Raw genomic sequence first — 23,349 nt, 5'->3', positions numbered from 1 at the left:
CAATAATAGCCTCTCTTATTTCTATGCATGTAGGTCTGATTAGGAAAGCCAGGTTCATACTGTGGGTCTTGGGTGTAAGGGAGACAGAAAGACTGGCTTCCATTTAGCCCTAAGTAGGCAGGACTCACAAGGTAGAAACTCCCTTAAACACAAGAAAATTATGTTCATAAGTAAGATAGCTGTTGTTAATTTAAAACCCCAACTTCCAGAAATAGCTACTGAACTTAGCATAATTTGAACCTGAAATTCTATATTCTTTAAATAGAGCCGAGTAAAGGCTAAACAGAAAATACCACAGTAAGTCTTCTCAACAACATGCTTTTTCTTATTATTTTTAAACGAGATGTATGCCTACGTGTGGGTTTATGCATGTGAGTGCAGTTGCCCAAAAAGGCCAAAAGAGGGCATCATATCTCCCGGAGATGCAGTTATAAGCAATAGTGAGCTATCTGATGTGGGTGTAGGAACCCAGTTAAGGTCCTCTGTGAGATCTGTGTATGCACTATAAACTGCTGAGTCAGCTCCCTAGCCTCTCAGTAACATTCTTAATAAATAAAGAAATCCTTTACCCTATCTACTTCAATGAATGTGCTGTGGTCAGAAATCAAACCAGCTCATGCCAGAAAGATTTTCAGACAATGGAGCCTTACACACTTTTCTGGTGTGCTTCCAGTGGATGCTTGGTAGGGGTGGCCAGGATGATGTACTCCTACCTAGCACCATCAATGGCCTAAGACCCACTGTCAGATCTTTATTGTTCAGATACACAAAGAGGAGGAATAAAAAATAAACAATTATTTTCACACTTTTTTTAAATGGCCCAGTTTCCAGATAAAATTGCCCTGATGACCTACTCGGGATATTACCTACATGCTCTACGAACTGCAGAGGCATCCAGGTTACTAAAATAGTCAGTAGATAACAAATTAAGAAGAGCTACTACAGACTCACATCCTGTAGCTCCTGGGATCCCATAGCTCCTGGGCTTCCCTTATCTGACCCTGAGTGACCTGGAGATTCCATTGCAAGTTCTCTGAACTTGACCATCTCCAAGAGCCCTCACAGGACTCTGAGCCTAGAGCCAAGTTCCTCACCTTTGGCACTATGGAAGATGGAGACCAGGTACCAACTTAAGATGGGGAGCCAAGGTACACCTTAAAAGGTGTTTACGACATCTCTCCCCAACACTGGTGTGATGGCTGATGTCAAGGGCCAACTTGCTGAGATCTAGACGCATCAGGAGATAAATCTCTGAGGCATGTTTGTGAGGGAGTTTCCAGACTGGTTAATTACGATAAGACCTGTCCTGAATGTAGGCAGCAGCATCTCCTAATCTGGGGTCCTGGACTGAATTAAAAATAAGAAAGTAGGCCAATTATGGAGGTACAGACCATTGATCCCAGCATTCGAGAGGCAGAGGCAGGTGGATCTCCATGAGTCTGAAGCCAGCCTGGTCTACATAGCAAGTTCCAGGTCAGACAGAGATACATAGTGAGGGGTAAGCTGAGCACCAGCATCCTTCTCTCTCTGCTTCCTGACTGTGGATGCAGTGCCTCATGCCTGCGGCCATGCCTTTCCACCATGATGTACCCTCACACTGTGAGCTAGGAAAGCACCCTTTCTTCCTTAAACCGCTTTTGTTAGATTACTTTACTACAGCAGCAAAACAGTAGCTAACACACAGGGGTCATCCAAGAAAGGCTGCCAGGTAAGTGGCTGGCTAGTCCCTCTCTAGCATACATCCCTGAAGGAATGGCAATGGGGCAGATGGGGCTCTTTACATTCTATAACACAAGAGCTAATTTCACCTTCATATTTAGAAAGGGGTCTGTGTGTTTGCAACGCCAACATACACTCTGCTCAACAGTTTGCTTGGTATGACCTAGAGGTAACCCAGATGGTGACCTGGGAGAGAATGTGCGACTAGGGAGCCTTGGGTGTAAACAAACCCCATGACAGAGAGGTGACAACAAGGGAAAGGACAGGAATTAAGGAGAGGAGCATCGCTGTGAGGGACATTGAAAGAACTCAGTGTCACACACAGAGCAGTGGGGAAGACAGAGAACGTGCATGGCAGAATAGAGTGGGGCAGGCTCTCAAGAGCTGAGGATGGACAACAGCCAAAGGGACTACGGTGTCAATCTACAGTTTTGATGAGCTTTATCTTACTTCTCAAGTCTCTAACAAGTTGGTGCTCCCCAGGGATTTCCAGATGATTGACACGCCTTACAAGACTGGGCATGGTATACCTTTGATCTTTATCCGAAAGATTTCTCGCAAGATAAGACATCCTGTACGGTTCAGGACTCCTGGAGCTGGGCTGAGATGCTTATCAATTAGAGACCCCTGAGCCATCCAGGATGCCATGTCTCCTTCACACACAACCCTTTCTAAAGGAACCCACATGCAGGTATGGAAGGAACATGTGCTGTCTTATCCCTCCCTCCCTATTTAAATCTGAAACATGTTCTGCCCCGTATTGTATAAAGGAAGGGCATGACCTCTCCAAAGTATGATTGAGGGGAAGGTTTTTTATTATAGACATGTAGGAGAATACAGATGAAAAAACTGGATAAATCCAGACCCTTCTAACAGGAAGAATAGAGCCAAAAATCTAGCAGGAAGAGAAGAGCCAAAAATCTAGGTTATCCGGTTCAGTGACTGTTCCAGGAACTAGCTGACCATAAAGTTAGATTGTAATCTTGAGAATAATCTTGAGAAACAGGGAGTTACCCCCTTGTGATTATCACTGGTGTTTTTGGAATTTTCCAATGACGCTCTCCCTACCCTCTTTGGGTTGTGGTTTCTTCCCCTAAATACCCCTTCTCCCAGCTACTCAGGGCCGAACTCCTCTACCCCTGCATGGAATGAGTCTCGGTGCCAGCATGCTGCTTCCTGTCAATAAACCTCGTGTGACTGCAGCAAGGACGGTTTCTCGTGAGTTCTTAGGGGGTTGTGTTATCCTGAGACTTGAGTGAGAGTCTCCCCACTTCGGGGGTCTTTCACAGTCAGAGGCTTCTAGAAGAATCCAGAGCAGGGAGAGAAAACAACTGAACATGGCCAGCAAAGTGGACAGGGTCATGAGAGGAGTGGGGAGGTGAATGCAAGAGAGGAGGACCAAGGGGAGTGGGTAGAGAGAGGGGACCTAGGGAGCCAAGAGAGCCCATGGCTTTAAGGCAGGGTTGTGTAGGAATGGGAAGCTGGGGGAAGGGAAGCCCAACAGCAGCAGAAGTTCAGGGGAGGGGGATGGGTGAGAAGAACCAGGATGCCAGCATGGTCTTTGCTGACAGGTATTTGTGATGCTGTGAAAGGCTGGAGGCTGCCACGTGCTTTGGTATGCTAACAGGCACCACAGCCATTTGTCCCGAGTTTCTTTTGGACCTAACACTTCTCTCTCCTTCATAAGCTTGCTAACTTTAACTTTGCTTCATGCTCACAGGTCCTGAAATTTTTTTTCTGCACTGTTGTCCAGGATGTAGCTTTACTTGGACGGAGGTTCCTAAGTTGGGAGAACACCTCAGGTAGTGCTATAGGGCTGTGTCTTTTGCCAATAGACCTAGTGGACCCTAGAAAGATGTATCTGTGGCTTGGAGAGGCAATGACACCCACTATGATGATATGCCAGGATCTGCTCTGCCTTCTCAGCCCTCTGCCTCCTTGAAGAAGACAGATCATCTAGCCAACCAAGCCACCTTTAACTGCATTCCAAACTAAAGACACACTTCATGTCCTAGAGGGTCTCCAGCTAGTAGATAGCCTTTACACAATAACTCAGACCTGTTGAGACACGTGTAAAAGAGAGACTGAGATAAAGTGACTGGCTGGGAATGACCCTTCAGAACTGGAGCACAGAAGGCAGGGGGGCAGGAGGCACTCAGCAGGAGGGCTCCGCCTGACCTGTTTCAGCTCCCAGGAAACAGCAGGAACTGAGCAGTCATGCAGGACTTACCCATTCCTCCCCCGTGGATATGTTAATAGGGGTCTTATTTCTGACTTCCCATAATAATTTAAATGATGTATATTTATGCCCCCACTGACAAAAAGGATGCTGAATTAATGCGCACATGAAAGAGAGCCACAGCCTTCAGCTGTCATTCTTCAAATGGTCTTGGGAGTCACTTTGGATGAAGGATGCAATGCTCTGCCTCTGAGAAACTCCCCTATCATCACCTCCCTTTCCTGAGTACTTACCGGAGAAGTCGTTAAGTGCTTGGTTTCTTGGTGAGAAAAGAGCACAGGAGATCAACTATTTATTTCAACACTTCTTGCTTAAGAAAGATGTAATGTCGCTCATGCGACCCTCTCCTTCCCTTCGCTGCTCCGATCGTTAGTAAACGTGTTTGTCTAACACCCATGAGATAGGATTTCCAGGGCTCACAGGGGAGAGTGGCTTTGGCATCTCTTGGCAGGTGTTCAAAGTCAACTATTATACCTGGAAAAAAAATGGTACTCTGGCCAACATGGTGTTTGTACGCTTGCAACAGGTGGGCCAAAGCAGGTGCAGAGGATACTACACCTCTCTGGCTGTGGTGGCTAGGTATAGGTCAAAAGAACCAGAAAATGAGCAGGCAGGCTGGAGAACTCCAGATACAGACGCCCAAGGGCTTCTATGGTCCTGCAAGTCAGAACCTGGGAACCACAGGTCAACTCTGGTATCTGATCCTGGGCATCTAGCGCAAGAGTGAGTGATTTACACATTGAATAACACTTAGGTCCATATCATGTCTTTGCACAGTGAGATCACTGGGTCTCCCTGTTTCGTGTGTGTGTTCATACACATGCACATAGAGACCTAATACCCACAGTTCTTCTGCCTTAGCTTCCTGAGTAGTAGGATTGCAGTCACCGCCCTGATATGGGATGCCCTTCTGTATGTTGTGAATATGTTTTCTTACCATTGGTTAATAAAGAAGCTCATTTGGCCAATAGGCAGACAGAATAGAGCCAGGTGGGAACTCCGGGTGAAGATAAAGGAAAAAAGAAGGCGGAGTCAGAGAGATGACAGCAGCTGCTGGAGAAACAAAGCATGACGTAACAAGTCATGAGTCTCATGGTAAAATATAGAATAATAGAAATGGGTTAATTTAAGTTGTAAGAACTAGTTAATAATAAGCCTGAGCTAATAGGCCAAACAGCTTATAATTAATACCAAGTCTCAGAGTGGATGTTCAGAAACTGGCGAGTGAGAGAGAGAGACCTCCAGCTACACATTCCACCATAACTGGTATTGTAGCTAGCTTTGTCAACTTGACAACGGTCTAGATTTACCTGAGAAAGGGAGTGTCTACTAAGGAATTTTCCAGATGGATTGGTCTATGAAGGGGTTATCTTAGTTGTTAATTGATGAAGGGAGGCCCAGTACACTGTGGGCAGCACCATCCCCTGAGCAAGTGGTCCCGGACTGCAAAAGGAAACTAGCTGAGCGCGGGCTAGAAGATGAGCCAGAAAGCGAGCCAGCAGCATTCCTCTATGGTTTCCTGCTTGAGTTCCCGTCCTTGCTTCCCTCGATGATGGACTGTGACTTAGAAGTATAAGCCAAATAAACCCTGTTTTTGGTTTTCTCATGGCAATAACAAAAAAGAAAAAAAAAGAAAAAAGAAAGAAAAAAGAAAGAAACTAAAACTCCTGACTTATCTTATTTTTAATAAAAACAAACAATTGCTACTAACTGGTAAACAAGATTAATAAGGAAAGAGAATTCATTGTTTTTAAAACAGAAAAATCTGGAGCATTTAGCCTAAGCTTCTGGCAGACAAATAAGGCTGTATAGGAAATGCTTCACGGTAAAACAGAAGACAGCTGCTCTTAACCACCAAAGACCACTCTCTATTCCCCACTGGCTCTCCTGGCTTCCTTCTGGTGCTGTGATAAAACACTCCAAGACAAAGCAATTAGGGGAAGAAGGGGCTATCTGGCTTATAAGCCTGGGTTAGTGCACATGACAACAGAGAAGTAGTCACATTGGCAGGAGCTCAAGGCGGCTGATGACATAATATTCACAATCATGAGCAGTGAGAAATAAATGCATGCAAGGGTGCTTGGGTATTCTCTCCTCTCTTATACAGTTCAGGACCCCACACACACTTCCCAGACATGGCCAGGGAATGGTACCACCCATAGCGGGCTGAGTCTTCCCATATCAACTAAAAGTCACGCCACTCCTCTACAGACATGCTCACAGGCCAACCTGATGTAAGTAATTTCTCCATTAAGGTTCTCTTCCCAGGTGGCTCAAGGTCGTATCGAATTGACAGCTAAAAAGTAACCACCACACTAGCCGCGCCTCCTCCTACTTCACTTCTTTTAGAACTTCTTATGCTAAGCGGGTTACTTCCTTAGATGGTCTGATCTTAGTTTTGAAGTTTGGCATCCTATTTGGCAAACAAAACACCCTTTAAGTGGTCCCTTCTCTGCAGCTGTGGATGGTGGACAACAAACAGCCTTTTGTTTTTCCCATCATAGGTATTTATTTTTCAGTTTGCATATGTGTGTTGATTCTTTCCTAATATTTACATTTTATGATTAGATTCCGAAGCGGGAGAGGAAAGCCTGTGTTTCTCCCACCAGGTGCCTTTTCAGGTCTATACTCATGGGGGCTGCTCTGTGCTTCTTTCTTACGGGTGTGTGTGTGTGCGTGTGCGTGTGTGTGTGTGTGTGTGTGTGTGTGTGTGTGTGTGCGCGCGTGCGCGCGCGCGCGCGCGCGTACATGTAGCAGCCAGAGGTCAGATTCAGGCATAGGTCCTCAGGCGTTGTCCACTGTGCATTTCTAAGACAGGATCTTTCACTGACCTGGAGGTCACCGGTTCCAGCCAGACTTGCTGATCAGCAAGTCCCCAGAGACCTGCCTACCCCTGCCTGCCCCGGAGGCCGTGACTGCCAGTGCACACTACTGTGTGTGCTGGGGACTGAACTTCAGGTCCTCACACGTACGTGGCTACCAGTTTGCCTACTGAACTATATCCCCAGCTCCTTATGGCTCATTTTAAATATTTATTTATTTTGTTTTATTTACACATATGTGTGTGTGCCTGCCCACGTTTATGTGCACAATATGTATTAGGATCCCTCTGAAACTAGAGTTACCAGTTATAGGCCACCATGTGAGTTGGGTACCCCAACTCCAGCCCTCTGTAAGTACAACAAGTGCTCAATCTTTGCTGCTGAGATTTCTCTTCGGCCCCATCCCCTTTATGGTTCATTTTTAATGTAGTAGGTTATCTTGGTGACTGAAGGAAACTGTACCGCGAAACTACATACTGTGTGGCTTGTAAATAGAAAGACTAGGACTTTGAGGATCAATTAAGTCTCTGATGGATTTGGTATCTGGCAAAAGTCTGCTTCCTGGTTCGCTGACTGTATCTTCTCTCTTCCCTCACCTAACAGCATGGATGGAGGAACTGTCTGGGTTGTCTCAGAAGAGCATTGATCTCTTTCATGGTGGCTGGGGCCCACCCCCTTGTATCATCACACTGACTTTAGGATTTCTATCTATAGACCGTTGGGGACACACATATCCATTCCATAAACAAGTTATTACAGAAGACATTTGCCCAACTCTTGAATCAGTCTGTAGCATCCTTCGGGCCTCTTGGAAAAGCCAATTAAGCAGACATAGTGTAACCCCATAGCACACTGGCCCTTGAACTAGATCTCCTTTAAGAGCCTGTATGATCTTGATAAATCTCTTAAATTTTCTGAAGACAAGTGAACTTAGAAAAGTAGAGCCTGGAGTGTCCTGGAGAGTATGTCCTGAGGTGATCGGATCACAAGGGCTTTGGGCTAATCAATAACTCAATCCATTGATGGATTCAAATTTTAAACAGACTCTGGAAAGTGATGGAACTGTGATGGCAGAGTAAACTTAGAGAAAGTGAGTCACTGAGGTCCCCTTGGAAGGGCAAATCTTGACCCCTGGTACCTGAACCCCATGAAGTGGGTAGCTATCTATGTTCTATTACACGCCTGGGCTGCTATTCTGCTCTGTCTTAGCACAAGCTGCGCACAATACACCAAGAAGATCACAGCTGAAAAAAATAAGCCAAAAAATACTCCCCACTTTAAGATATCCTTTCCTGTATTTATCATAATTGTGGGCAATCTTGGGTGAGAATTGTACTGACTCGTTTGAACTGTCAACCTGGCACAACTGAGGCATTGTCTTTATCAGGTTAGTCCGTGGGTATATCTAGGGGGACTGTCTTGATTATCAGCTGACATAGGAGTGTCTGCCCACTGTGGGTAGCACCATTCCTTTGGCAGGTGGTTGTGAAGCCAGCTGAGTATGGGCCTATGAGTGAGCCAGCAAACAGCAACCTTCACGGTTTCTGCCATGTGTATCTGGTTGTGAAGTGAGTTCCTTGGCCATAAGTCATTCTGTGTGGAAAAGCCATCAGTCTTATCTCCAGGTTTTGGGCTTGAGTTCCTGCCTTGATGTCCCTCAATGGTGGACTGTGACCTGAGAGTGCATGCCAACTAAACCTTCTCTCTCCTTCACGTTGCTTTTGTTTGGAGTGTTCTATCATAGCGACAGAAGTGAGACTAGTCTTGCAGATGCCTGCGGCCCTAGGTAACGTGTCCTTTCCACAAAGAGACTGTGTTTTAAAAATGTAAAGGCAACGGCATCAGCACTCATTTTTCCCCAGCCTCCACACTTGATTTTCAGAAGTGTAAGGCAGAGCTGACAGCGCGCAGAATCCCACATCGCAGAGGAATGGTTTCAGACATAGTGCTTAGCTGAACGTTCACAGGAGCCCCAGGAGTTGGAGATCTCTCCAGAGACTTCCATGCATATCAATGGCTCGCTGATCTAACCAGGTCAAAGATGAAACAAGTACTGGAATTGAATTAAAGATGGAATCTAGTCCAATTAGCTTTTGTGCTATCTATCTATCTATCTATCTATCTATCTATCTATCTATCTATCTATCTATCTTCCATCCATCCATCCATCCATCCATCCATCTATCTATTTTGTACAGAAGATTCAAATACAGGGCTAAGCATGTTCTGATCCTTAGCTCCAACCACAGACTCTTCCCCATAAGAACTCATCTCCTGCTCACTGAAGATTGCTTGGTGACAACTGAGGGCCTATTGTCTGAGAAGGGCTGGTACACGCCTATAAACCCCACACTCAGTTGGTAGAAGCAGAAGGATTTTGAGGTTGGGGTTAACCTGATCAATGCAGCGATTTTGAAGCCAACCTGAGCTACATAGAGAGTTTGAGGCCAATTATATAAGGAAACTCTGGAGAGAGAGGGTATGAGGGAGTGGGATTAGATGTTTAAAAAAAAAAATTACAGGAGTCCACTGTTAGAGATTAGACTCTTACACTGTGTCCTGTGTTAACTTATTTTCATGTGGCTATGACTAAAGACTCTGGCATAAGCAACTCAGAGGAGGAGGGGTTTGCTTTGGCTCACAGTCCAAGTTACAATCTATCACATCCAGGGGGGGTCACAGCAGCCGAGGCTTGGGGTAGCTGGTCATATCCCCTCCAAAACAGGGAATAGAGATCAAAGGATGCATGCATCCAGTGCTCAGTTCATTTTCTCCATGGTATACATTCCAGGATGCCCTGCTGAAGGAATGGTGTCACTTACTTCCAGGCTGGGTCTCTCACATCAATGAACACAATCAAGACAATCGCCCACAGACGCGCCATGGGCCAACCTAATCTAGATGTTTTCTTCTTGAGACTCCCTTCCAGATGATGCTAGGCAGAGTGTGCCAAGTTGACATTTAAAACTGATCACCGCAAGCCCCTAATAGACCAAACATATCAAGATGAGATCATTCGTGCTAAATTCATACATGACCTATTGAACCTTTCAAGGTGCAGCCTTAAAAGTCTTCACTCAGGGTCCAAAAGAGGTGCTACAAAAAGCAGAACCAAAGGCTGAGGGCTATAGGACAAGAATCATCTCACCCACGTTTCCTCTGTTCATGTGCTTTTTTCTGTTCTGTCTCTACTCTAGTAATGTGGTCCTACTTCTAACTTCTCCATGCTTCTTCTCTCTTCTTCTTCCTCCTCCTTCATTTTTCTACATTCATATTTTTCCTACATTCTTATCCTTCTACATCTCTGCTCATTTCTGTTAGCTTCTCTCCAGCTACTACTTCTTTTGTCTAGTCTCTCAAAAAAAAAAAAAAAAAAACGAAAAAACAATAACAACAACAACAACAAAAAAAACCAAAAAGCCTCCCCCAGGCTTGAAGCCAAAGAAGGAGTTACAAGAATAGCTCTCATTGGTCAGAAGCGCATTCCTAGACTAAGTGATAAGGGCAGAGCCGTTGCCATGGCAACACAAGGGTCCAAGGTTATGGAAGTGAGACTGTGACCAGAGGGTGGTGGTGGAGGGTACAGTGCGAGAAGCTTGAAAGCAAAGGTCTTTAGTTAACAGACTGGAAAGCAAAGAATAGGCATGGCTTAAGGTTAATGTGAGGTTAGCTGCTTGGGACAGCGCTTTCCCATCTGCTGGCAGAGGGGATCCAGGACACTCTTGTTCTCTATCTCCCTGAGAGCTGTGTATGGATCAGCAACTTCAGATACGCTCTAATACTTGTCCTTGGGCTTCTGTGAACATCTCGATAGATGTCTCTTTGCCTGGACACTAACACTGACTAACTCTCTAAAGGGAAAATAATTTCAAGGGGGCAGACTTCTAAATTTATACAAAGACCTGGTTGAGCGTGTAAGGGAATTGACTGTGATTACTTTCTTACCTAATCACAGATTGCTGAAAGAAGTCAGCCAATATACCAACATGCAGGGGGAATCGTGCCCAGCAAACAATTAACACACTGCAGTGCTGTGGGAAGAACCCCCAAGCTGGAATGTGAGGGAAAGAGCTCTTCACACAAGAAATCTACAATGAAGACAGCTAGCACATTCAGAAGGCAGTATACCTAATCACCCTGCTACATACGGTATCTCCATCACACACACCTCTGGTGGTGGTATCCCTTATCGCCCTGCTAAATGAGGCCCATCTCCACGAGCTACGCATCTCTCATGGGTTGACCTCCGAAGTACTCGCTGAACTCTAACTGTGTAATTCGGTTGTTTATGGCAAAGACCAAAATGGAACTAAGTTGTTTCCCGACCTGCTGAGAAATCAAGAGTGGGCTGACACCCAAATTTCTCTCAACAAGCCAGTATTCAGTAAGATGTTAATAAAGTCTCTTTTCCTTTAATCCTTATAGAAAAATAGCTTGTTGTAGCCCGATTGCAACCAATCTAGTATTTCTCCCCCCTCCCCCTTCTCTTTACAAGAACCCATCTGCTTTCCATTGTCTCGGCTGGCTCCTTTAGGAATGTAAAATCAAATCCTTCTGCTAGCCTGACATTCTGGGAACAAGTGTTGGCTGGATCTAGGATTTCAGGTAAAGTCAATTAAGATCTCTAAAATGGAATTATTGTAATTTTATCTTTTGACACCTGGAAATTATTCATACCCTGGGACACATTAAAGTTGTTCCATGAACTTTCTGAATTATACCATGAATGGATTTAAGAGACGGGTACGTGTCAGTCACAGAGCAGAGCCCAGACACAAAGAGATCTGTCATAAGGGAGTGCGGACAGGCCACCGGGGACTTGTAAGCTACCGTTCCCAAGTAAAAAGTCACACCTGTACTGAAGATTCTACAAGGGTAGATTGGGTGGAACCTTGTGGTTGTGGAGCACTGGGATGTAGCAAAGTCAGAGCTGTAAACACAATGGGCTATTGTTAGCCCATTGTGAGTGGCACCATTCCCTAGGCATAGCATTCTGGTCTAGAATCAAGAAGAGCACAAGCAAGCGTGAAAGCATTCATGCATTCATTCTTTCTCTGCTTGACTACGGACATGAGATGTCTTGCTGTGGGAACCTCCTGCTGTCGCAACTTACAACGATGAACCATGATTTATAGTATGAGCTACAACAAACCTTTTATTCTCGAACTTGTTTTCTGTTACGGTATTGTTATCTGTTAGGGTAACAGAAATTAAACAAGGGCAGTACTTAATCTGCTCTGAGGACTTATGCAAAGGGAGAAGAAGGTGCAGCTAAAAGGGTAGAAACAACCAAGAAGAGGAGCAGGGAAGAGCATTCTACGTGTGCGGGAGTCTTCACAGCCTCCTTCACATCTGCCCCCGCCTTGCTATCTTAAGCACAAAGGTTACATGTTGAGGAATGTCAATCACGAATATTTTGGAATCCAGTTTTCCCTTCGACTCAGTTATGCTAGGCAAAGAGAATAGCTGGAATATAATTATGAATGACATTCAAAATGAGATCTAGCTTGTATGCTCCATAGCCCAGGGATCCTCTCTCCACTTCGGTTAATGCAAAACACTGTACTTACTATGACCAAGATATGGGTTCATGTTATAGATCACCAATAAGGTAAGCATGACACTTATCTTCCTGGACTTTCCAGTCTGGGGGTCACACATTTCTAGATGGGAACAAAGAAAATGATGAATATCGCAATGCAAAATATTAAAATTGATGAAGAATCCAGGGCCAATGTGGTAATCAGTTCTTTATGACTATAACCTAATACCCGAGGCGGTATGTTTTACTTCATGTCTTAGTTTCTTTCCTGTTGTTATGATAAAGTGACCTAACAAAAGCAACTTAAGGGGGAAAGGGTTTATTCGATGCCACAGTTCCAGGGTAGTGTCAATCACGGTGGCCATCTAGTACAGCAGGAACTTGATGTAGCTGGTCACACTGTACCCACACTTGAAAAACAAAGAGTGATGAACACATGCTGCCTCTTGGCACCCTTTCTCCATGTGTATTGTCCGTAACTCCAGCCAAGGCTTGGTGCCACCTTCAGTGGACAGGCCTCCATACCTCAATTAATTCAATCAAGATATTGCCAACAGTTATGCCTAGAGGTCCATCTGCTAGGTAATTTCAGATTCTGTCAAACTGGCAATGCCAATCATCCTGCGTACCTTATAGTTGGGGGGTCAGAAGATCAGAATAGTGAGAACACACACATATATAACTATGTGGTACCTCCTTCCTCTCTTCAAACCACCTGTATTCAAGCAGAGAGATGCACCCAACTGCCTAATACAATCTACTCACATGCAAAGGCTATGCCTTTAGAAGCCACTGTGGAATTAAGTTGACAGCCTCTTAACTGGGATTAGTTCTTCTGTGAGTGAATGGGGACATAGAAAAGACAAGACAGAATCATCTTAAAGCCAGAGTGGTCCAGATTCCACTAGAAACGGTAGTTGATTTAAGTCCGGGTGACACATGAACAGAGCTACCAGGTAACAACACACAGAAAGACAAGGCTGTCCTGCAAAAGCTTGCCAGAGAAAAGGAAGAGAAGGAACAAGGAAGAGAAGGGGAAAGGAAGGAAGGATAAAAGGATGGAAGGAAGGAAGAAAAGATGATAGGAAGGGAAGAAGGGAGGGAGGAAGGGAAGGAGAGAGGGAGAGAGGAAAAATGGAAAGAGCCAGAGCAGGCCTGGGAGGGCAGGCCTGTAGTCCCAACACTTAGGAGACCAAGGCATGTGGACTGACAACACTGAAGAGAGCCTGGTCTACACACTGAGTTTGAGGGCAGCCTACATAGTGAAACCTACATAGGCTACATAGTGAAACCCTGTCTCAAAAAAAAATATTGAAGATGATGTCTAGGAGTGTAGATCAAAGGTAAGCAGCTGCCTAAAATCCCCAGTGAGGGGCTGGGGTGTGACTCAGTGGTAGAGCACCTGCCTAGAATCCCCAGTGAGGGGTTGAGGGTGTGGTTCAGTGATGGAGCACCTGCCTAGAATCCCCAATGAGGGGCTGGGGTGCGGCTCAGTGGTAGAGCTCCAGCCTAGAATCCCCTAGTGAGGGACTAGAATGTGGCTCAGTGTTAGAGCACCTGCCTAGAATCCCCCAGTGAGGGGCTGGGGTGTGGCTCAGTGGTAGAGCTCCAGCCTAGAATCCCCCAGTGAGGGACTGGAATGTGGCTCAGTGTTAGAGCACCTGCCTAGAATCCCCAGTGAGGGGCTGGGGTGTGACTCAGTGGTAGAGCACCTGCCTAGAATCCCCCAGTGAGGGGCTGGGGTGTGGCTCAGTGGTAGAGCTCCAGCCTAGAATCCCCCAGTGAGGGGCTGTGATATGGCTCAGTGTTAGAGCACCTGCCTAGAATCCCCAGTGAGGGGCTGGAGTGTGGCTCAGTGGTAGAAGCCCCTGCCTAGAATCCCCCAGTGAGGAACTGGGGTGTGACTCAGTGGTAAAGAGCTCACTTAGCACATTAAAGTAAATAAAATGAAGGAATGAAAAAGCAGGGAGTTTTTTGCTTGCTTCAGGGTTCCTGGGCCAGCAACCTCCATCCATGTTCCTTCCATAGGACACCCTGACAGAACGAACATTGTATCTCTGCTCAGTTCTCTACTCCTTGGAGACAAACCGTGGCAGTAAACACAAATGACTTTGTTAAATGCAAACCCATTTTTCTACCCAATGGATAGAATTCAAACACATTATTTTTCCCCAAAAGAATATTATTATAATCAATCAAAAATGTTAGACATCCCACAAAGTTGTTAACACTAAAAAGAAAATCATCATAACTCAAGGTTAGCAAGGAATTAAAAAATAAAAGATTTACATTTTAAAACCAGATCATTTGGTTATGAAAAATACATTTAAATTTCTCTTAGCTCAAAGTAAAAAAATAAAACCTGGAGTCATACACTATTTAAAAAATAGTGACAAGTCTAACACTCCATGTGGAAGCTTATGAGCTGTGGCAGATCAGCACTCGAAGGAAAATCCAAAGCATTAAATGCTTTAGCTATTAAGAAAAACAAAAGGAAAATAAATAAAACAGGATTTCAGTTCAAAAGGGTGGAAAGTGAGCAAGCAATCCAGAAAGGGGAGCAGGGGAAGGGGGAGGCACAAAACAAATTTGTAGAACTCAAATACAGAGTAGGAGGGGAATGAATAAATAGAGTTACTCCCTTGGAAAGATTTAAAAATTCAATCTCATTTTAAAAGGAGAGAGGAGAAAGGCGTGTGCGTACACACACGCATGCGCGCACACCACACATGAGCATGCGCGCATGCTCACACACACACACACACACACACACACACACGTATATACACATATACACCCACTGGGATGGAGAGGAGGGCTTTAGTCATGTGTAAAGAGGCAAATATTTTAATAAGGGAAGAAATGTCCAAACAGAAGATTTTGAGAGAGCAAAAAACAGGAACAGAGGGAAGCGTTAAACCCCTGTGGAGGCTGTCAAGCATCCCAGTGTACACAGACCCTGGACACAGTGGGACCAAGAATTAAATAGGTCCATTTTCATAAGATAGAAAAACGCTACAGAATTTAAAGTTGTCAGGCACCTTTGAAAAACAAAACGGGGGGAGGGGATAAAAGAAAATGGAGGAAAAGGAGACCAGGGAGTAAGGAGAAGGCTCAGTTGATAAGAGCACTTGCCTTGCAATCAGGATGCCCTGTATTTGGTCCCCAAAACACAGGCAAAGAAAGCCCCATGTGGTTGTGCACACCTGCAATGCCAGCACTGGAAGGGCAGAGACAGAAAGATCTCTGGCTCTATGGCCAGGCAGCTAAGGGAGCTTCCTGAGCTAAAGGTTCAGTGAGAGATCCTGTCTCAAAAAAAAAAGGTGAGAAAGACACCCAATATTCACCTCTGTCCCCAACATACGAACATGGGGGTAAGAAAAGAAAGAAAATGGAAACATATTCTTTAAGAAAAACATTTTAATTTTTAATGTTTATACGAGTTATGGACATGAGCATGCTTGTATATGTGTGTGTGTGTGTGTGTGTGTATGTGTGTAGAAGGGGTGCATATGTGTGGACACATGTGTGTGTATGTGTGTAGAAGGGGTGCATATGTGTATATATGTGTGCTTGTGTGTGTGTACAGAAGGGGTGCATATGTGTGTATGCATGTTGAGGGTGGTGGTGTGTATATGTGTATATATGAGTGCGGGTGGGGGTGGAAGGTGGTTTGTGAGCCAGAAGAGGGTATTAGACCCTCTAGAGCTGGAGTTATAGGCCATCCAATTTGAGTGCTAGGAACCTAGGGACTGAGCCCAGGTGGCTGGAGAGCTGACTCGGCAGCAAGTGCCCTTAACCACAGAGCCGCCTCTCCAGCCACAATACATTTTAGATGGTCTATTAACATAATTCAAATTTTTAATAAAGGGAAAAACATAATCTCTTAAATAAATACCCCAAACACACAAGTCTCTCCTTTCTTTTTGCTGTTGTTCTCAAGAACACCTCGTAGTAAATTAGAAAGATAATTTCCTTAACCTGATGTCTATTTAAAACAAACAACCAGGGTGAGTGGTAGCAGCGACACACTCCAGGCACCTCATTAAGTCGAGAATGAGCTGACGATGTGAGGATGTCATTAATACTCAATATTGGTCTTCAGACTGCAGTTAAGACAAAAACTGTTAAAACGTAATGATAGGAGACGGAGGGAGAAAATTACACTTATTCGTACATAATGCGATTAACTTCCTGGAAAGAACAAGGAACAAGAAAAACAACAAGAATTATTGGAATGAATCAGAGTTTGGGAAATAGGCCATTTTCTAGCATTATTGTCTTTTAGAGCATGAGATGTGTGTATATCTTTGCGCCTATCTGTGCCGCCAGTGTCAGCAGAGGCCAGAGTTGTTAGCTGCCCTGGAGCTGGAGTTTTAAGTGGTTGTGAGCTGCCAGCTATGGGTGCTGGGAACCAAACCTCTGCTAGAGCAGCAAATACTCCTGGCTGTAGAGCCATCTCTCCAGTTCTTGTTTCTTTCTCCTTTTAAAAAAATGTGTATGTGTAATGTATGTGGATATATATGCATATATGTTCATTCCTATGTGTCTGTGTGGGCACACACATGCCACAGCATGCACAGGGGACAACCTTCAGTGTCTCTCCTCACCTTGTACCTTGTCTGAGATAGGACCTCAGGTTGTTTACTCCGGCATCATCAGACTGGATGGCCCTCAAGTGTCCCCATCACGCTATGGGAGAGCAGGTATTATGTGGATTCCGGGGATCCGAACTCAGGTCCTGGGGCTTGAGTGAGAAGTGTTTCATAGATTTTTGACTGGAGTGAAGCAGGTATACAGGAATGAACACATCTCACGCGCTTAGCTCTCCGGCTTCCACAGCCTGAACTCATTCCTTTCAGCCAATATCCAAAGCAAGGAAGCAAAGAGGATTACTCTCCCAGGCCCCTCCTGGGCATTTCCTGGCTGCCGACTGCCAACACTGCAGATTATTTTGTCTTATATTTGATATGTACTTCTTTTTAAAAGCACATTATTGAAGTGTGACTGATTCATAAACAATTGCAGACACGGGAGTTTGGAAACTTATAAAGAAGAAATGAATTATGTTGTGTACTCATTTGTACTCAAGTCTACCTAGATTCTCTGAATAGATATTATGTTTATATATATATATATATACATACATACATACATATATGTGTGCACGTGTATGTGTATAATATAGTTTTCATTTTGAAAAATGGCATTCATATCCTCAGATAATTTCATAAAATACTGCATTCTTGAAGTAAGATCTGGGCACCCCAGCTGAGGACTAGTAGAGATTTAAAAGACTCCTGCACACAAAAACACAAAAGCAGAAATAAAATGCTTAGAAAACAAAGCTAAAGATACACCCCAGATCACAGCTGAAGGACAAAAGAGAAAACGAAAAAAGAAATACTCTCCAAAACTCAATAAACAATCAGTTCGTAAGGAAGATTCAATAGCCAAATTTAACTTCCAAAAGTGGAACACACACATACACATGAACAAGATGCAAAAAAAAAAAAAGTATAGAAATTCTCACTGGAATGTTCTTAGCAGATGCCCAGTACAACGGAATAACACAGACTACTCCAGAACTCACCGTCATGAAAACTAAGCAGCTCAGAATACCTGGAATAAAAGGATTTCAAAAGAGGAAGGGGCGAATCACATCCAAATAAACCAGGAAACAGGGTGGCTCTAGAATTCTTGCTGGTAGTGCTGTTAGAACACAATGGAATAGAGTCTCAGATTCTGAGATAAAAATCACTCAGATTTGGACTATGTCATTCAAACATTTCAGACAGGCACATACTAAATTACTTAAAGATATGCCGATCTACCCCTTCCCCAGCCTCTAGAGAGAGGGCAGGAGCTAGACACTGAATTCCATTACATTAGCCATGCATTGAGCCCACCATGCTTGTTGATACCCCTATTTAAAAATATCCCGAGATAAGGTTCAAAACTCATGGGAGCTCCATCCTTGTACCTTAGATCTTGTCCTAGGCTTCTCTCTTGCTGTGATCAAAGCAACCTTAGGTAGAAAGGGCTTATTTTGGCTCACAGTTTCAGAGGGACAGAGCCCTCAGCATGAGAGAACAGGAGAATGAACTGTGCCTGGCAGGGAGTAGAGGTTACACTCCATCCATGTACAGGAAGAGGAGGGAGGAAGTGGGGGGGGGGAGGGAAAACAAAAGCAGGAAGTAAGTCCAGGCTACAAATCCTCAAAGCTTGTTCCCAGTGGCATACTTCCTCCAGGAAGGACCTACCTACCTTCTTCTTAAGTTTTCTACAACCTTAAACTGTGCAACATTGGAGAGTGAGTGTTCAGACGTGCCTACGGGAGCCATGGCTCATCCAAAACTCAACAGCACCTCTCCCATTGACTTCTTGGGCTTTGTATTTCATAGTAACTAGCGATGGCTCAGGAATTGTTTTCTGGAGTCTTGCATCACTCTAGCGAAGTATGGAGCCTGAAGGGAGGAAGTGGGAAGTCCTGAACACTTACAAACTGGACACGGAAGCATCGCTAAATCTCTGGAGACCTAACACTCACCCAGGGTGTTGAAATGAAGCCATTTCTTTTGAGACTGAATCTTTAAACCTTTGGAGTGTGAAGCTAACTCTGGGGGTTAGTGTCAGAATTGAATAGAATCGTAGGGAGCCCAATTAGTGTCAGACAGAGAGCCAGCATTAATTCCTTATTCCACCACGGAAGAAAGTTCAGAAGCAATTTCTAACTCTCAATGTACAACTAGAGCTAAGGTAGAGACACAGACGTGAACAAAACCACTATATAAAGCCCAGCCCATGGGCTCATGACTATCATCTTCACACTCAGGTAGCTGAAGCAGGATGATGGCTTTGAGTTCAAAGCCAGCTTGGGTCACATACTGAATTCTTGCTTCAGAAACCTAAGGAAAAAAAAAGACTAGGGAGATAGCTCAGTCAGTTAACTGTTTGCCTTGGAAGAATGAGAACCTGGGTTCAGCAGAACCCAGCTGAAAAGGCTAGATTTGACTGTGCATGCTTACAAGCCTCACACTGGGGAGGTAGAGGCAGGGGGATCCCTGGTTCTGGCTTGACAGACAACCTGGTCTACTTGGTGTCTCCAGTTCATTAAGAGACGCTGCCTCAAAAAAACAAGGTAGACTGTCCAAAGGATGACACTCAAGGTTGACAATGACACACATACACACACACACACACACACACACACACACACACAAATTAAAGAAACCATAGCTGTCCCTCTGGAGAGCAGGTGGAGACTCAGAGAACACACACTTGACTTTTGAGATGCACGTGCATGAATTTTTTATAGACATAAAAAAAAGTAAAATATGTGCCGTCTTCATAAAATATTAACAGTGGTTATCACTGGACTGCGTGGTGACTGATTAGCTAATCCTCTGTTGTATTTTTAATTTTTACAATGAATATTAAATTTACAATGAACACAGCATAAATTTTACAACGAATACATCATTACAAGCCGGTTTTACAATATGATTTTAAAAGTCTCTAGGCTCCTAGTCTCTGCCCTTGTTCTTTTCAGTTGGCCTGGAAGATGACATCTGAAAAAAAAAAAAGCCACCCCTCTCCGAAATCTCTGCAGACAATTTAGGGAGCTCTAATTCCACGGCTGTCAGCCTCTTCTCCACCCTCCTCATCTTCTTTAGCTTTGAAGTCTCTGCGATTTGAAGTTTCTTCAAGCAAGTATCCCTGTCTCTTGGAGATGACAGACGGTAGAGAAACTTGATTTCCTGTGCCCAGTAACTCCGAAGAAAACCCTCCAGGGTTTGATGAACAAGGGTACGGACGTCCTCCTGCCCATGAAGCCTGGTAATCAATCCTGCTGGCACGCTGAGTTCCTTTTGCAAGTTCTTGGTTTTGGCAATGAAAGAACGGAAAGAGTGGACTAAGAGAAGTCTACGGGTTAACTTACTGAGCCGGGAGAGCAGATGCTCTGAGCATCACGGTTAAGGTGCTAGGGGAAGGCAATGGGGAAGAGAAAGAAACATACATTTCTATTTTTGAGACAGAGTTTTGCGCAGTCCAGGCTGGGCTCCAACCTGCTAGGTACTCCAGGCTGGGCTCCAACCTGCTAGGTAGCCAAGGGTGATCTTTAACTTCGGTTCCTTCTTCCTCCACCCCCTGCATACTAGGATTATAGGTGTGTGCTATCATGCCCTGTTCATGCGGAGCTGAGGATGGAACCCACATCTTCACACAAGCTGGTGAGCACTACCCATCGAGCTGCACCCATATTTTTCTCAGAATGTAAGTTAAAGATAATCACGGAGGGTGATGTGAGCAATATGGAAAAAAAATATGGAAAGATCTGAGTTCCCAGGGGCTTTTTTCTTTGTATTCTTTGTTGACAGAGGTGCAAGGGGTGAGGCAGGCTTTGTGCCTGAAAGTGGCATTCCTATTTACTTTACTATTTAGTGCGGTGGTCTGAATGTGACTTATCTCCCATAGGCCCACGTGTTTAAACACTGGGTTTCTAGGCGGAAGTGTTCCAGTGGCAGAGAGAGTGAAAACGACAAAAGCTCATTATATAAATGTATGAAGCTGTCAAACAATTGTTTTAAAAAAAAATTCAAACCTTTAGAGCTTCTATTTATATCCTAAGCATGACTAAAAGAAGCTCAGTCAGACCGATAAAGAAACAGGGCTCAGAAATGTGGATTTTAGGATGTGCATCAATTTCTAATAATCTGGGACGCAGTGCAGGCAACCTGATAGAGGTACTGATGCCAGGGAATGGAGAGATGCTTCAAGCTGCAAGGAAGACAGGGTGCTGCACACAAGACCCACTGAAGACCAAAATGCTGGTGCAGAAAAGGTTTTGAAGTCCTGAGGTGAGCCCTCAAACCCAGTCCCTGAGTTTCTATTTTTAAGGTTCTTTTATAAACAGTTTTGTGTCAAAAGTCAGGACTCCGGCTGCCCCAACAAGCGAGGCTTGAGAATCACTTATCCCAATATAGATATACCAACTATTGTTTTTATTTTGGGGACAAAGTAGCACGTAGCTCAGGGTGGCCTCAAACTCACTATGCACCTGAGAGTGACCTTGAACTCGCGATCCTCCTGTCTCCACTACACCCAGTTTTATATGAAGTAATAAGCGCCACTTCCCAGCTCACAACATCGGGGTCAGAGATAGTCCTACCAGGGCTAACCAGGAACCCAGCTGAGCTGCAGGATGCAGATGAGAGAGAGGGGCAGCAAAGAAGAGGTCTCTGGGAATTAGGGCAAAGAATGAGGTCACGTTAATGAAAGAGGTCTCACTGCCATGCCCCTCTATCTCTGATCCCTGGCACTGGAGAGGAGCCTGGGGGAAGCAACTGTCTTCAGGGATATCCTGCTCTTCGGTCTGGAAATGAGGCCACAGTTGGGAAGCTGTACATGTGACTTTCTCTGCTGGGGCGGGGTGACCTCTGCTCGCAGATACAGCCAGCTCATTATTGTGTTTCTCAGTTCTTTTACCTGTCCTTATGAGTGTGTGTGTGTGTGTGTGTGTGTGTGTGTGTGTGTGTGTGTGTGATGGCAGAAAACGTGTGTGTGTGAACGTAGAGGCCAGAGGTCAGCATCCGACGCCTTCCTCTATTTCTGAAACAAGGTTTCTCACTGAACTTGGAGGTGCCTGGCTTCGCTTCACTCACTGGGGACAAAGCCCTCGCTCCACGCAGCTCTACATTGCAATTGTGCATCGCTCAGCTTCTGTGGGAGTTTGGAGGCTGGAACCCAGGTCCCCATATTGCATGGAAAGCATTTTACTGCCTGAGCTATCTCCCCAGTCTCCTTTGCTTCCTCATTTAAGAGATAATGGAAATGATGGAGAAGCCAGAGCCTAGGGCTCCTGTCTACATAGAAAGAACAGGTGTGGCCCAGCTAAGACTCGGGGGAGAAGGATAAAGCCCACAGTTTCCCACCTAATATTCTTTTGTAACTATAATTGTGACATAGGTAAAAGCTAGGACTCTGGCATCCCCAAGAGGCTAGACATGAGGTCACCTCCTATCCCAATATACCTTTACCTTGTTTTGTTGTTGTTGTTGCTATTTGTTTTTCAGACAAGGTGTCGTGCAGCCCAGGATTGTCTCAAAGTCACTAGGTTTCTGAGGATGACTTTGAGCTCCTGAGTCTTCTGCCTCTACCTCCTATGTGTTAGGATTACAGGAATGCTCTACTCTGCTCCCTCTGATGTGAGGTTTGGAACCCAAGGCATCCTGCATGTTAGGCAAACACTTTACTAACTGAGCCAAATCCATAGCTCCCCCAGTAGGCCAACTAAATACAGGAATAACAGTGAGAAGCAGAGGAAGGAAACTGAATCAAGGCATCGGGAAGAGGAGCAGATAAAGGAGCCCAGAGAGTCCAGGTTCATCCCTGGGTACTGATTGAGCTTTAGGTTAAAATAGAGGGAGATAGTGCTGGAGAGATAGAGCTCTAGCTGCTCTTCTAAAGATCCTGAGTTCAATTCCCAGCAACCACATGATGGCTCACAACCAGAGATTGCAATGAGATCTGGCGCCCTCTTCTGGCCTTCAAGCAAACATGCAGGCTGACCACTGTATATAAATAAAATAGAGGAACAGTAGCAGGAGGGTGTGGGGCTAGGTCTAATTAAGCAGTCCTGGTCAAAGTGAAGTATGATCATCATTGTCTCAGCTCTGGCTTTGCCAGGTAGTTCCAGAAAGTTCTTACTGTAGCTCAAGGACAAACCAGTCCTCAGGAGACCATCACTCTTGCTCCAGAGGCAGCGTCTCCACAGCAGACAGCTGTCTTCACTTGGAGGTGTTCTGGCCCAAGAGGATTCTGTGTGAGGTATCCAGGGTAACTGCAGGAGCAGGAAAATGACTTATTCATGCTTTCAGCATCGAAGAGGGATGAGGCAGGTGAGGGAAGACTCGGTCCTTGGGTGTCCACACATCTGTACGGAATCAGGAAGGAGGTAGACACAGGAGGAAGGTGGAGAGGCCAGACCTCCGTGCTGCTTTTAGTCACCTTCTGGGACGGAGCGA

The 23,349-nt window shown here is 44.9% G+C and overlaps 1 protein-coding gene across 1 annotated transcript in view; it reads right to left on the bottom strand.

Moving 5' to 3' along the window:
* Positions 1-23,349, bottom strand: part of Galnt17 (polypeptide N-acetylgalactosaminyltransferase 17) — a 425,585-nt gene that overhangs the window by 156,346 nt on the left and 245,890 nt on the right. The window lies entirely within an intron of this gene.

The sequence above is a fragment of the Myodes glareolus genome, chromosome 2, assembly GCF_982192425.1.
Source record: "Myodes glareolus chromosome 2, mMyoGla1.1, whole genome shotgun sequence".
Classification (NCBI taxonomy): Eukaryota; Metazoa; Chordata; class Mammalia; order Rodentia; family Cricetidae; genus Myodes; species Myodes glareolus.
This window is presented reverse-complemented; position numbering and strand designations above follow the sequence as displayed.